Source organism: Amblyomma maculatum, chromosome 5 (assembly GCF_055883805.1).
Source record: "Amblyomma maculatum isolate TAMU_Amacu chromosome 5, ASM5588380v1, whole genome shotgun sequence".
Classification (NCBI taxonomy): domain Eukaryota; kingdom Metazoa; phylum Arthropoda; class Arachnida; order Ixodida; family Ixodidae; genus Amblyomma; species Amblyomma maculatum.
This window is the reverse complement of record NC_139348.1, coordinates 103,784,393-103,796,130: the sequence shown is the minus strand read 5'-3', so window position 1 is coordinate 103,796,130 and position 11,738 is coordinate 103,784,393. Positions and strand designations below refer to the sequence as shown.

Here is an 11,738-nt window from a genome sequence, read left to right as displayed (position 1 = left end):
GTAATATTAAGCATTGCAATACTTTGCTTGAAAGCATATGCTTCTTTTTTTACTCATTAGTTTCATTCACAGTGCACATGGGGTGTCCACTCAGAGACATCTACTCTATTTTCCTTTTCCAAAAGCTTGCTTTGTCCCTGACAGAGTACTGCCAAATTTTTCACTTCTTTAGGCTAAGAAAATTTCTCACTGCAAAATTGAAAAGTGTGCCAAGCAATTAAGTAAGGCAACAATGCTATGCTTCAGAATACTCAGGCTACTGGAGGCATTAAGCTGAAGGTTTCATCATTAAAATCGTGTCAAACATGAGGATAGTCTGAAACTGAATTGATAAACTACTGAAGTTAATACTGCATTTATGGTTCCAAAAATGGCTGGCATCACACGTGCATGCTGATGGTACAGTGTAGCAACTTTTGCTGCTATACGTACCTTAATTACTATTTCTCAATTTTTTGGAACACTGTCATATTGACAATGCTATTTTTTAACTGCTGATTACTGTGCCTAAAGGTTAAAGGTGTGGGAAAGGTTATACCAGAAACTGAAATACACCTAAATTGAGCAAATGCAACAAATATTTCGGGGGCACTTCTGCACCGCTGTTAAGGAAAACATGCCACAGCATTTACGACTCCTGTATCCTCATCCCTGTACATTTAGTTGGCTACTTGTTGACTCACCAATCTTAGTTTGCGCTTTTATCACACATACCAATTTGTAAGTTTACCAACTACCACATGATGTGAATGAACTCGCAACTCACACATATGACTTCGGATTCTGAAAGGCAACGAGTTTTTCTCATGCCAAAAGGAGCTGCTTGGGTAGGCAGCTGGACCATATCATGGTCCCATCATAACCCAGACCAATCCATCCGGTCATACGCTTACCTCTAAATATTATCTACGAAACATGTCTGTGAATTTTTCTTACTTCACTGGTTTTGCAGATTATTTCCTGTCTCAAAAGGAATAACAGAAATACATGTGGTTCTATGACACATACAGTAAATACTTACCTTTCTAGGTAGGCTACAAAAGGGAAGTAATGCAGAAGGTAGGCAGTCTAAACATAAATGTGTGTGTCAACGTGGTGTTTTGGCACTGGAGTATTTATTACTCCAATCATGTGCGTTATTAATGAATGAAAAGGCACATAAGTAGGAATACTTTATTTTGACACAGAAGCTATGGCCAACGTGTGTAAGTGAAGTGCAGACTTGTGAGTACACTGTTGAGCCAGTAGCACAGGGAGCAGTCAACTTGGACCAGGGAATGCCATGCTTTGAAAGGTGGGCAGCTGTTGTGATCTCTTGACTAGCATCAGTCACGTGCAGGATCGGCCGTCATGGGGAGAAAAAACAAAAGTATGCAAGCTCAGAACAATAACAAAACACTCAGAGAAATTCAGAGACCATACCAAATTTAAATAAAAAGATAACAGGACTGCAGACTATGCAGCAGCTCATATATTCTAACAGTGGATTTGCATATGGTCACTACACCCTCAAAAAGGAAAGAAGCACAAATGCTGAATTCATGACTCGTCAAAGGAACCAGACCAAAAGGAAAGTGTGCACCATGTAGCATAGCTCAAGAATGAGAAAAGCCAAAACAGCAAAAAAGTTACCCTAAGTAAGGCCAGTACTAGTGCTCTCTGCATGCGTGCGACAATGTATCACTGCAGTGCACATGCACAGCAGAAATGGACACCGTGGGTGGTAAAGAACTGATATGAAGTTATCAACACTGGCCGCAGACATCAGAACAGACAGGTGATTGTGCTTTGGTATAACGCAAGCGTGCGAACTTTGGTAGGTTGTGAAGCACATAAATAAACGTTGAGACATCTTGAAAACCATGTGTGCACATTTTCATTTGCTGCTGCATCCAAGAAGTTTCGCTTGCACTGTTCATTAGACGACATGTGTTGCTCGCGGGATGTAGCGTTTTTCGACTACACAGCATGATTCCAGAATCGCGACTAATTCAGCTGTGGACTTTTCAATTTCTAAACTTGCGAAATCCTTCCTATGGGCTGTGAAAAAGAATGAGGAACTGTTCCACCCAAATGTAGTCGCTCGCACATGATGGCAGCCACAAGTCATTTTGTGCCAAACAGTAGTTTCCATAAAAGTAACAAGAAGTTCTCAAACTATGTGACAGGACTATAGCTATTTACTTTGAGGGTGGCCACAGCAAACAGGCAACAACTACAAGATGGCCAAATCCCTCACCAACTGCAGCACCACAACAATTGCTACAATGCCAGCATCATAAAACCTCTGGCTGTCTTTGTATAAGGTCCTCATCACAAATACACCAGTTCATGTTGTTAAGGAGGCTGTCCATGAGCATCTTACTTCTCAAAGCAGCTAAAAGTATTGCAAACAGAGACCAATACTTGACTTTAAGTGCAGTAGCAGCACTACTAACATTCAGTGTGTTAATGGAGTATAGACACCCTGAAACAGATAAGACAAAAAATCAATTATAAATTATTTAGCAGTTGAAGATAAAAATCAGGTGATGACCTGTACAGAGAAATGTCTTGCATGTCGTTAACAAGCAAAATGCGACCAAGATTAGGTGCATATGCTCCTGTAAGATGAAGTGCTGCACTGGCCTAGCGCAAGCAGTGCTTGTACCTCCAGTCAAAACGCTTTCAAGTGCCATCATCCATGAGATGGTTGCCCAATAGCAATCGGAATTTGCATAATGCTGCGTTCCTTATCTTCAGCCAGCATTTTTCACTCTTCTCAATGGATGCAACCCTCCCCAAAACTCCAAACTGAAGACATCAATTCAGTCATGCAGAACTGTCAATAATGACCTGAACCACAAACCAACTTGGAGAGGTGGAAGCAGGCTCGAGCACTTCGAAGCTATAAAACGGGAGTTTTGAAGCATTCAAATTGTTTTGGAGCACGTTTCTAAAGTCAAAACATTTTATTAGCTGAATTTTTTATACCTGACATACCAAAATAACCTATTTGATTCCTTTTTATTCAAAGATCAATGCATTGGTAAAAATACAAGACTAACAGCCAAAACATGTACAGATGTTTAAAATAACACAAATGACCTTAGCACCAATTTGGAACAAACTAGCAAATGACCACCCCGGGGTCGAGTACCCGCCTCGGCTACGGGAGGTAGTGGGTTCGACTCCCACTGCCGGCCGGACACCCACCGGTTTTCTCAAATGGGTACAAGCCACGGCCCGGCCTGGTGCTCGGCTTACCAGGGCTCGTGACTTGGAAAAGGAGCCCGCGCCTTCTAAGCCCAACTCTGTGAGCACCGAAGCGGTGGCCTTGTGGTAGAGCATCCGCCTCGCATTCGGGAGGTGCCGGGTTCGATCCCTGGTGCCGCCGGTTACCCACCGGTTTTTAAATGGGTACAAGCTTTCCCCCGGCCTGGTGCTCGGCTCTTCTGGGGTGAAATGCTTGGGAAAAGGGGTCACGGCCCAAATAGTTGCGCCGATGTGGCAGTGATTCGTTCCGCCATCGGACAACAATAAGTCCGCCTTGCGCGGCAACAGCCCATTATGTGGCCCTTTTTCGGCACGGCCTTTGCAGGCTATGGTTGTTCGAAACAAAGCCCCCGAAGGGGCACAGCAGGGTTAGCAGAGCTTCTTCCAAACGCACACCCCTAAAGGAGCCGGGCGCCGGGCCGGGGGACGCTTGTACCCAATTTTACCGGTGGGTGTCCGGCGGCGGGTTTCGAACTGACCACCTCCCGCAAATGCAATGCTTGTTTCTATGCTTGATGCCCGAACGATAAGTTTGACTAAAAACATGACTCTTTTAGCTTGAGAAATGTGGACTATACCACTATGATGTGCTCAAGCACCACTAGACTAGTTCGGAGTTCACATCAATAAGCAGCACATTTCCACTCTCTATCTTGTGCATATAATTTTTTTTTTATCCATGCCTGTTCTGATAAAATTTCCAAGGCACTGGTCTGTAATCCCTTCAGTAAGGATAGACTGCATTCAAGGATAGCCCTTTCCTCCTTCAGATGCCTACTCCATGGCTTTCTGTCAGTGGCTTCTCATATTTTCGCTTGAGTGGCACCGGAGCTTCCTTAATTTTAACATGTTAATGATGGGCCCTCCATGCCTGCCCAACACTTGTGACATTTCTAATGACTGACACCTTCATGGTGTCACACCCATAATACTGTATGTTTTTGTCTGACTTATGTTTGACAAGCTTATTATTAACAAAGAGGTTCAATGAAATAGATCTACGACTGCCAGAAACGAGGCTCATGCCGGTCTGGCTTATGGGATTTAATGTCCCAAAGCAACACAGGCTATGTATGAGAGGCTCATGTTCTTCTATTTAGCAGAAAAGGAAAAAATTGAGGAAAGCATATAATTAACTAATAAAAACAAAATCTGCATTGGTGATGAATGGCAATTAGCAGTGTATCTACTCTCAAATGAGAAATAACTCATTGCAAACTAGGAAAACAAAAACAAAAACAAGAAACATGCCACCGTTGAGGTCCGAGACCTCCACATTATGCATCCCATGCTTTACAAACTAGCTACAATAATGGCTGTGCAATCTTTTACTTTCAAGCTATTTATGTTGCATGTATCCCAACATAGACAGCGTTCATCAGTGCTAAACTAAACCACAGCAGCAGAGGTGGGAATGCCCTGTAAATACAGCAACAAGGTTAACGACTGGGCGAGTTGGTAATCATTCATTTTAAACCAGCCAAAAGACGAGACACAGAAGCCAGCCTCATCTCATTCGGTTTTATTCTCTGTCTCGTCTTTTGGCTGGTTTAAAATGATATACAGCAAGTGCCAAGTAGAACATGATGTGGAGCGTGGTGTCCGAAGGGTTGTGTATGAACGACGCGGCACGCCACTGCTCGTAGTGTGCCCAACCTCCGACAGGCAGTGAGACTCACGGATTCGGGCAGTACGGCTAGTGTGACTCTTTCGTCTTCCCATGATAACTCTAGACTGTTAGAAATTAGCTGAAAAAGAATGTATTAGTTTAGGCCGTTTACAGTCTCCAAACACACCACGAAATATGTCAGATGTATTGCATTTCGCTTCTGCTTAAGGGGGGACATGGCTTTTAAAATTATTTTCCAATTTTTGACCAAATTTGATAAAACCTGGTATTCTGATTCAGTTTCTTGCACCGATTTCAAACATGCAACCATTTTTCCAACTGGCCAATTAGTTCAAGAGATAATGAAATTAATTGTTCATAATTTGCAGAAACAATGAAAAAATAACAGCACTACAAAAAAATTCACATGGACACTTTGCTAGGTACTAGAAAGCATAATGAATACAATGTTAGGAGCATTTGTATTTTTTTTTAACAAATATTAGCGATGTTATAGCAGTTCAGAGTTTTCAATTTTGCTCTAAATCAGGCAGGAAGGCACTCACATTTGGAGCAGTGAATTTTAAACTGCTATAACATCGCTAATATTTGTTATACAAAAGTGCACGTAACATTGTATTTGTTATGCTTTCTAGTACCTAGCAAAGTGTTCATGTGAATTTTTTGTAGTGCGGTTATTTTTTCATTGTTCCCGCAAATTATGAACAATTTCATTTTATCTTTTGAACTAATTGGCTAATTGGAAACATAATTATATATTTGAAATCAGTGCAAGAAACTAAATCAGAATACCAGGTTTTATCAAATTTGTTGAAAAACGTAGGAAAAATAGCTTTAAGAGCCATGTCCCCTGTTAAAGGGCCACTGTCCAGGGAAGGCCCTTTTAAGCAAAGGAGCCCAGTGTTTCGATCAGGTACCGGAGATAGTCTGTGCAAAATGCTACAGTGACACGCGCGCCGCAAAGCATCGAAAATACAATTCAAAGCTATCTCATGCTCTCCTCCAGGAAGCCAGATTCCCCGTTTCCTGCGCTGGCTCGACGGGCCACGATAATGACGTACGTATTGGGAACGACGTCAATTGGTCCGTCTCGCTGACTGACGGGAGAAGGATGGGTGTCTACCGCTCGCAGCGCGCTTTTCCCTCGGCACGGCCAGGCTGAATCCAGCGGCGCGCGCTCCCTCGACCGTTTCTTTTTTTTTTTTTCGCGCTCGCGGAGAGCCACGCCCCACCTCCCGCCAAACGCGGAGGAGGAAGGGGAATTTGTATTGCGGAGGCTAGACGACCTCGGGCAGGAGAGTGAAAAACCTTTGCGAGGGAATGGAAGGAGAGAGGCATGACAGAATCGGGTGATTGCGGTGGCTGTAACTGCGTTATTAGTTACTCTTTTCAAAAACATTTTGCGGCCTTGCGTTCTAGGGGCGAAGTCTCACAGTCACCGGCGAAGAAAATATTTTTGACCGGAGGGTGGACAGTGGGCCTTTAAGCATGGCGACAACGAGACAAACGCGAGAGCTGCCGCTTTCAACTATCGTGACAAGAATTCCCCACCGGAAAGGAACGTGGGGTGTTTGGCCAGACGGCGACTGCAGCCCAAGTCGGGCCATCGGGAAACAAAAAGGTTCAAGTGAATCCCGGCGTCTTCCCGCCTGGGTCAGTACCCTCAAGCCGGCCACGTGGTCATCCCCTTTGTCTGGCCGACAGCGCGCAATGGCCCTTGCGACGCACACGGTGTGGCCCAGACCAAATCCTCGCTAGCCATCTACACTACGCTTCTTCAATTAGTCTTGCCGACGGCGCGCAGTGGCGCATTCGACATGGTTCGACGCGGGAGTGCCCCCGACAATGGGACACAGACAGACGCCGATCGACGCAGGTGTGTGCCAGACTGTGAGACGCCGGCAGTCAGTGAGCTCCTCGTGTGCTGCCCTTTACACTGCCACAGCGGCTTCCCCCTTCCCCACCAAGTCTAAACTTTCGAGGGGGCCCCGAAAAATAAATAATAATAATAAAAAACGAAGAAAGTAATCGGACTTCTTGTGAGGAGGCTTTAATATTTAGACACCGCGTGCAGCAAAATATAACATTAAAATCTCGAAACGCAAGGTAGCCAATTGCATGCGTATGTAGTCTTCATGCCATGCCAAAACGGCCGTTAGTCAAGCGTAGGTATCACCTCCGTCAAAGAAAGAGAAAGCCAATACTCTTCCCGAATTAATGTATCTGTGAACTGGAGGCGACGGTGGTAGAAGAAAGACAAGAAGCTCAGGCGGCGTGCCCGCCCCGTGGTGTGCGAGAGGCGCTGTTATATAATAGCTATATTTATCGCACCGCCGCCAGGGCCGGCATGTGTTCTGGCTGCAATGCTCTTCGTTGATTCTGCATGTAGAAGGTCCCCCCCGCCTCCAATTTCTCCTTTCGAGAAAGATGGCGCCGTTGCGGCAGCAAGACTGTATCTGTGGCTGAGGCGTCCCGAGTGTTGAACAGCAACCTTGGAAAAGGCCAAACCTCATAAAGCATTCAGACGTTGGCCCTTCCCAGTGGTTTGTATGAGGTATCCAGTTCCTAGTCTCCAGTGGTATACAAAACTGATCATATGCGGAAGGACCTTATCGCAGACCAGACTGTCTGTGCTCGCTGATAGCTTAAACAGCCTCATCCAGCGCTACTCTAATTTATTAGGCGAATGCCACGCTGCACCACACTAGAGTAACCCGCACATGGCATTTTACGCTTTAAAACATGCAAGAGCGGTGTCTGACTGCTGCTCTTCAGTCACAGAGGGGAGTAATTTCATATATTCGTTTGAATCGTTCAATGTGGCCGGCGCACGTCTAATTGTTTACGACATTAATTGACTCATTTAAACATTGCTAATTCAAGATTGATCTTATTTCAACGTCAAGGAGATTTCTAAACTCTATCAAGCCTTTGCAGCTATTTCTGTTATGAGACGTTCCAATCAACAGCTAAAATTGAAAACCATACCTACGTTTGGTTTTGAATTTTCTCACAACGAAAAAAAAAAAAAAGAAAAAAAAAAGAAAAAGAAAGTGTACATGACATCAAAAAAAAAAAAAACAAAAACAAAAGAGCTATGTCTGGAGTAATGGTCCCCAACCGGCTCAAGGTATGAGGATGCTGTAGCACAGGCGTTCGGATCACTTCGGTCACATGGGGTTCCTCAATGAAACTGTCATCTATAAGCATATGCCTGCCATGCTTTCAGCTCCGACCGAAATGCTGTCTCCCAATTAGGATCAGACTAGGGTATCCCAGCTCAGTACTCGAGAGCTTTAATGACTAAGCCACCGCGGTGCCGTAATAAGTAAATAAATAAGCTATGAAGACTAAACCTTTTTCTCGGAGCGTACCATAGTTATTTCATCCGTTTCGTTGCTGCGACGCCGCGGATGTGTATTTTACTCTAACAAAGTGACTATAAATCGGACATCGGCTCTCTGTGTACAAGCCCGAATCCGGCTCGGGCCCGCACGTTTAAGTCCACCCCGGGTCCAGCAAAAATGTTCACGAGTCGGCCCAGACGACCCGTGGGCTGAGCCGCACCCGGCTTTTGGGCCGGCCCATGCCCACGCAGTGTCGTGTGAAGCACGTGCTACCTTCACCTCACACTTCTACGCAAGGTTTGACGATCTTCTATTTTTTCGGTTCCTGCGGCTGCCTTTCAGTGGGTCGCTTTCTACTTTTCGAAGTCTGAAAGGTAGGCAAGGCCGGCAGAGAATATCGTGGGGACAGCTTCCTTTGCTAGCAACGAGCAACGCTTTGTAGCACATGCCCATTTAACTCTGTCATTCATGTTTTGGACACAAAGCTGGGCTCCAAATGCCCCTCACAAACAGTGACTGTATAGCTCGGTCCTATCTTGGTATGCCGGCCGCCATAGCTGAAGCTGTTCGACATCTTTTCGCACCGAAAAAAGCTGACATTTTTCATTGCAGAATACGTAGCCTGTATCGCAGTGGAGAACAATGCACATTTTTTCCACATTACATTACAACTTAGAATATACCATGATCGAAGAAAGGCATGGAGCGGGGGCGTCAGCGAAAGTTGAGAACTGATTGCCATTCCTTGCGGCAACCAGCGAACCCGCGGCCACCAACAGTCAACACAGTCTCTCGGCAGCCTACAGAAATCAGCGCATCGGTATCGCCACTTACTGTTTGGTGCGGAGCAGCCCGCTTACGCACTTCTATTCTAACACCATGATGCGGAGGTTGTGGGTCCAGGCCGACCAGTGGCATATGGTAGTTTTTTGCTTGACAATTACCTCAGACAAACTCATTATGAAATATCCATTGATAGCCACGCCATTATGGGCATAGAGCAGCGGTCTCAAACTCATATTGCTACGTGGGCCGCATTGACAAAGCCTTTTCTCTCATGACCCAGGAGCCAGAAAACAAAACAACAGGAAACATAGTACAATAAATAACGATAAAATGAACAAAAATAAGCAAAACTTTTTTCCAGACCAAGCCCTTCCATTATTGCAAAAGAAAAGCAACGTGTGCTCCTTTCCGCTTGAATGCAGGACAAAAGCAGTTTCAGGATCACTCGGAGAGAGGTACTGAATTGACATACCTGTTAATAAATACCACACTTATAATCCTCAGCAAGAAAAAAAAAAGCACACTTGGAAATAAAAGAAAAGGCAGGATGTCTGGCTCCTTGCTTTTGAAGGCATAGTGATGTCAAATGAAAGTTCATGCAGATTAAGTGGTCAACACCTTATCAAAAATGAATGCGTACTAACTGGGTACTAAGTCTGAGCTTATTTTAGTTCAAAATTAGGGCTGGTGGTAATGCTTTCAAAACGTCGGCTAAAAATTGAGCTGGGCAGACTGCATCACGCAGCTTCGCTGGCCGTGCTCCAAGACCCCTGGCATAAAAGGATCATCTCTGATGAGCGGAAAGAGACTGCCCGGCGCTGCTGCGCCAGAAGATGCAGGAGATGACAAAGCAAGTGAGTGCGAGGGCGTGCTCACAATTCTTGCTGCTACAGTGAGCCTCATTTGCTAGGCTGCTTTGATTAATGTGAAGCAACCCTGCCACAATCGGCTGGTAGGCATATCGGTGCCCAGAGAAGCTGTCACTGTTTTTAGCTGCTCAACGGCCCTGATAGTAACCAAATAAATAAATAAATAAATAAATAAATAAATAAATAAATAAATAAATAAATAAATAAAGTTCTTGCAGCAACTTTGTCACACGCACAAAAAAGCGACACAACCAATCTGTGTAGGAATACCATTCGTTAAAGAAGGCAGCTTTGCTAGTTTCTCACAGCGAATTGAGAAGACAATATAGCGTGGTTTGATCTTCCATCTCGTGCAAACATTTGTTTGTTTTTGGAGCTAGTCTGGTTTTCTTAGTCTGAATCAACTGTTACATTGCACACTTCTTGCGATGCATTAATTGCAGCTGAGAAAGAACGGCTGCGAACTACAAGCTGGACACCGCAGCTGCAGGAAGCTGCAGGGATGCTTGCTTATTCGAATCCTTCATGCACTCTATGCAAACTGGTGACCTGTGCCATGTTCCCCATGCAAAAGTTAAAACAAATGACCAGTCCCGGTGGCACAGCAATTGTTTTGAAATTAAGTACAGGGCTCACCTTGTGGCGTTGGAGCATATGCTGCCTCCGCCTTTCATAGTCCCATCAGGTCCCATTTGTTCAGCCTCAGCAACCAGCAAGCCCATGCTAGACTCCACAACACATATCAGGAAGGTCCCTGCGTACAAATATTAGACGTCAGCTTATAAGCGATGTTTACACACACAAAAGAAATTAAGACAAGTACAAGGCGAAATCGCTTACCTCACCGTAATTAGAAAGTGGCCCTGCATACACTTGACAGTACGCAGTCATAAAATGAGGCATGAAATCATTATTCTACACCGCGTCATTACAATGAGGGTCACGTCGCACAAATGGTTAGTACGTCGAGGTGCACCGAAACAAAAGCTTCCCACACAGGCCTGTGTGATCCTCGCCTTTCCTGCTTCTACGCGTTGTTTTGTCATGTCCTAGTATCTCCTTAAGTCCCTCCATCAGCTCAAAGACGTTACAATCATTAAATATTCACCCAGATCGCGGAGGAAAGCTCACCCAAGTTTCCCGCCCTTTTTAGGCGCACGCAAGACTGGTAGTCAGGCGTGTTTTACATGACTGAGACTTTCGTGCGGTTGGCCTAATAAACGGTATTTAAACGCATGTTCCTTGTTGTCGAACTACGCTGAGCTTTCGATTGAAACTTTCTATAACACACCTTTGGGCCGTTCGGGCCCACTGCCGGCCAAGCAGGCTCAATGGTCGTCAACAGAACATTCGGGAGCAGGGAAGTTGAAAACTAAATGTAGAGACCCAGACAGCGGGCAATGACTCAATACATGCATACTGAAATATCTAAAAAATAGAAATAATTGCTTACGTACCGTACAACACGAGAGCCCACGGCGACGCAGCTCCCACGGCTCCGACCATGGAGGAAGAAAAAAGTTCCGACGACCAGCCATTCTGCTACTAAAAACAACCACCTACCCACAAAACAGTAGCCGGACGTGACGTTTTTCTTAAACCGGATAAGACGTCATGGGTTGCAGCAAGCATTTTGCTCCTGCAACCGGGTCGCAGCAGACGGCGCCGGACACAAGACGACAAGGCCGCCAAATAGAATTTTTCTCGCTTTTTGCACTTTTAAATTTGTATTGCAATTTTTTTCTTCTGGGATAATGATAGCTCGATAGGCTATGCGTGACCTTGAGGCACAAACCGTGCGCAAACCACGCAAACTGGCCATGCCCTGCAACCTCGCATAAACGTATATTC

General features: G+C 45.0%; 1 long non-coding RNA gene across 1 annotated transcript; it reads right to left on the bottom strand.

Moving 5' to 3' along the window:
- Nucleotides 1–1,162: 1,162 nt before the first annotated feature.
- On the bottom strand, nt 1,163–11,447 carry LOC146189082 (uncharacterized). The gene is made up of 3 exons (XR_014707634.1): nt 11,345–11,447; nt 10,524–10,641; nt 1,163–1,319 (listed from the first exon to the last, which is right to left on the bottom strand). It is a non-coding gene; the product is annotated as an uncharacterized LOC146189082 (long non-coding RNA).
- Nucleotides 11,448–11,738: the final 291 nt, after the last annotated feature.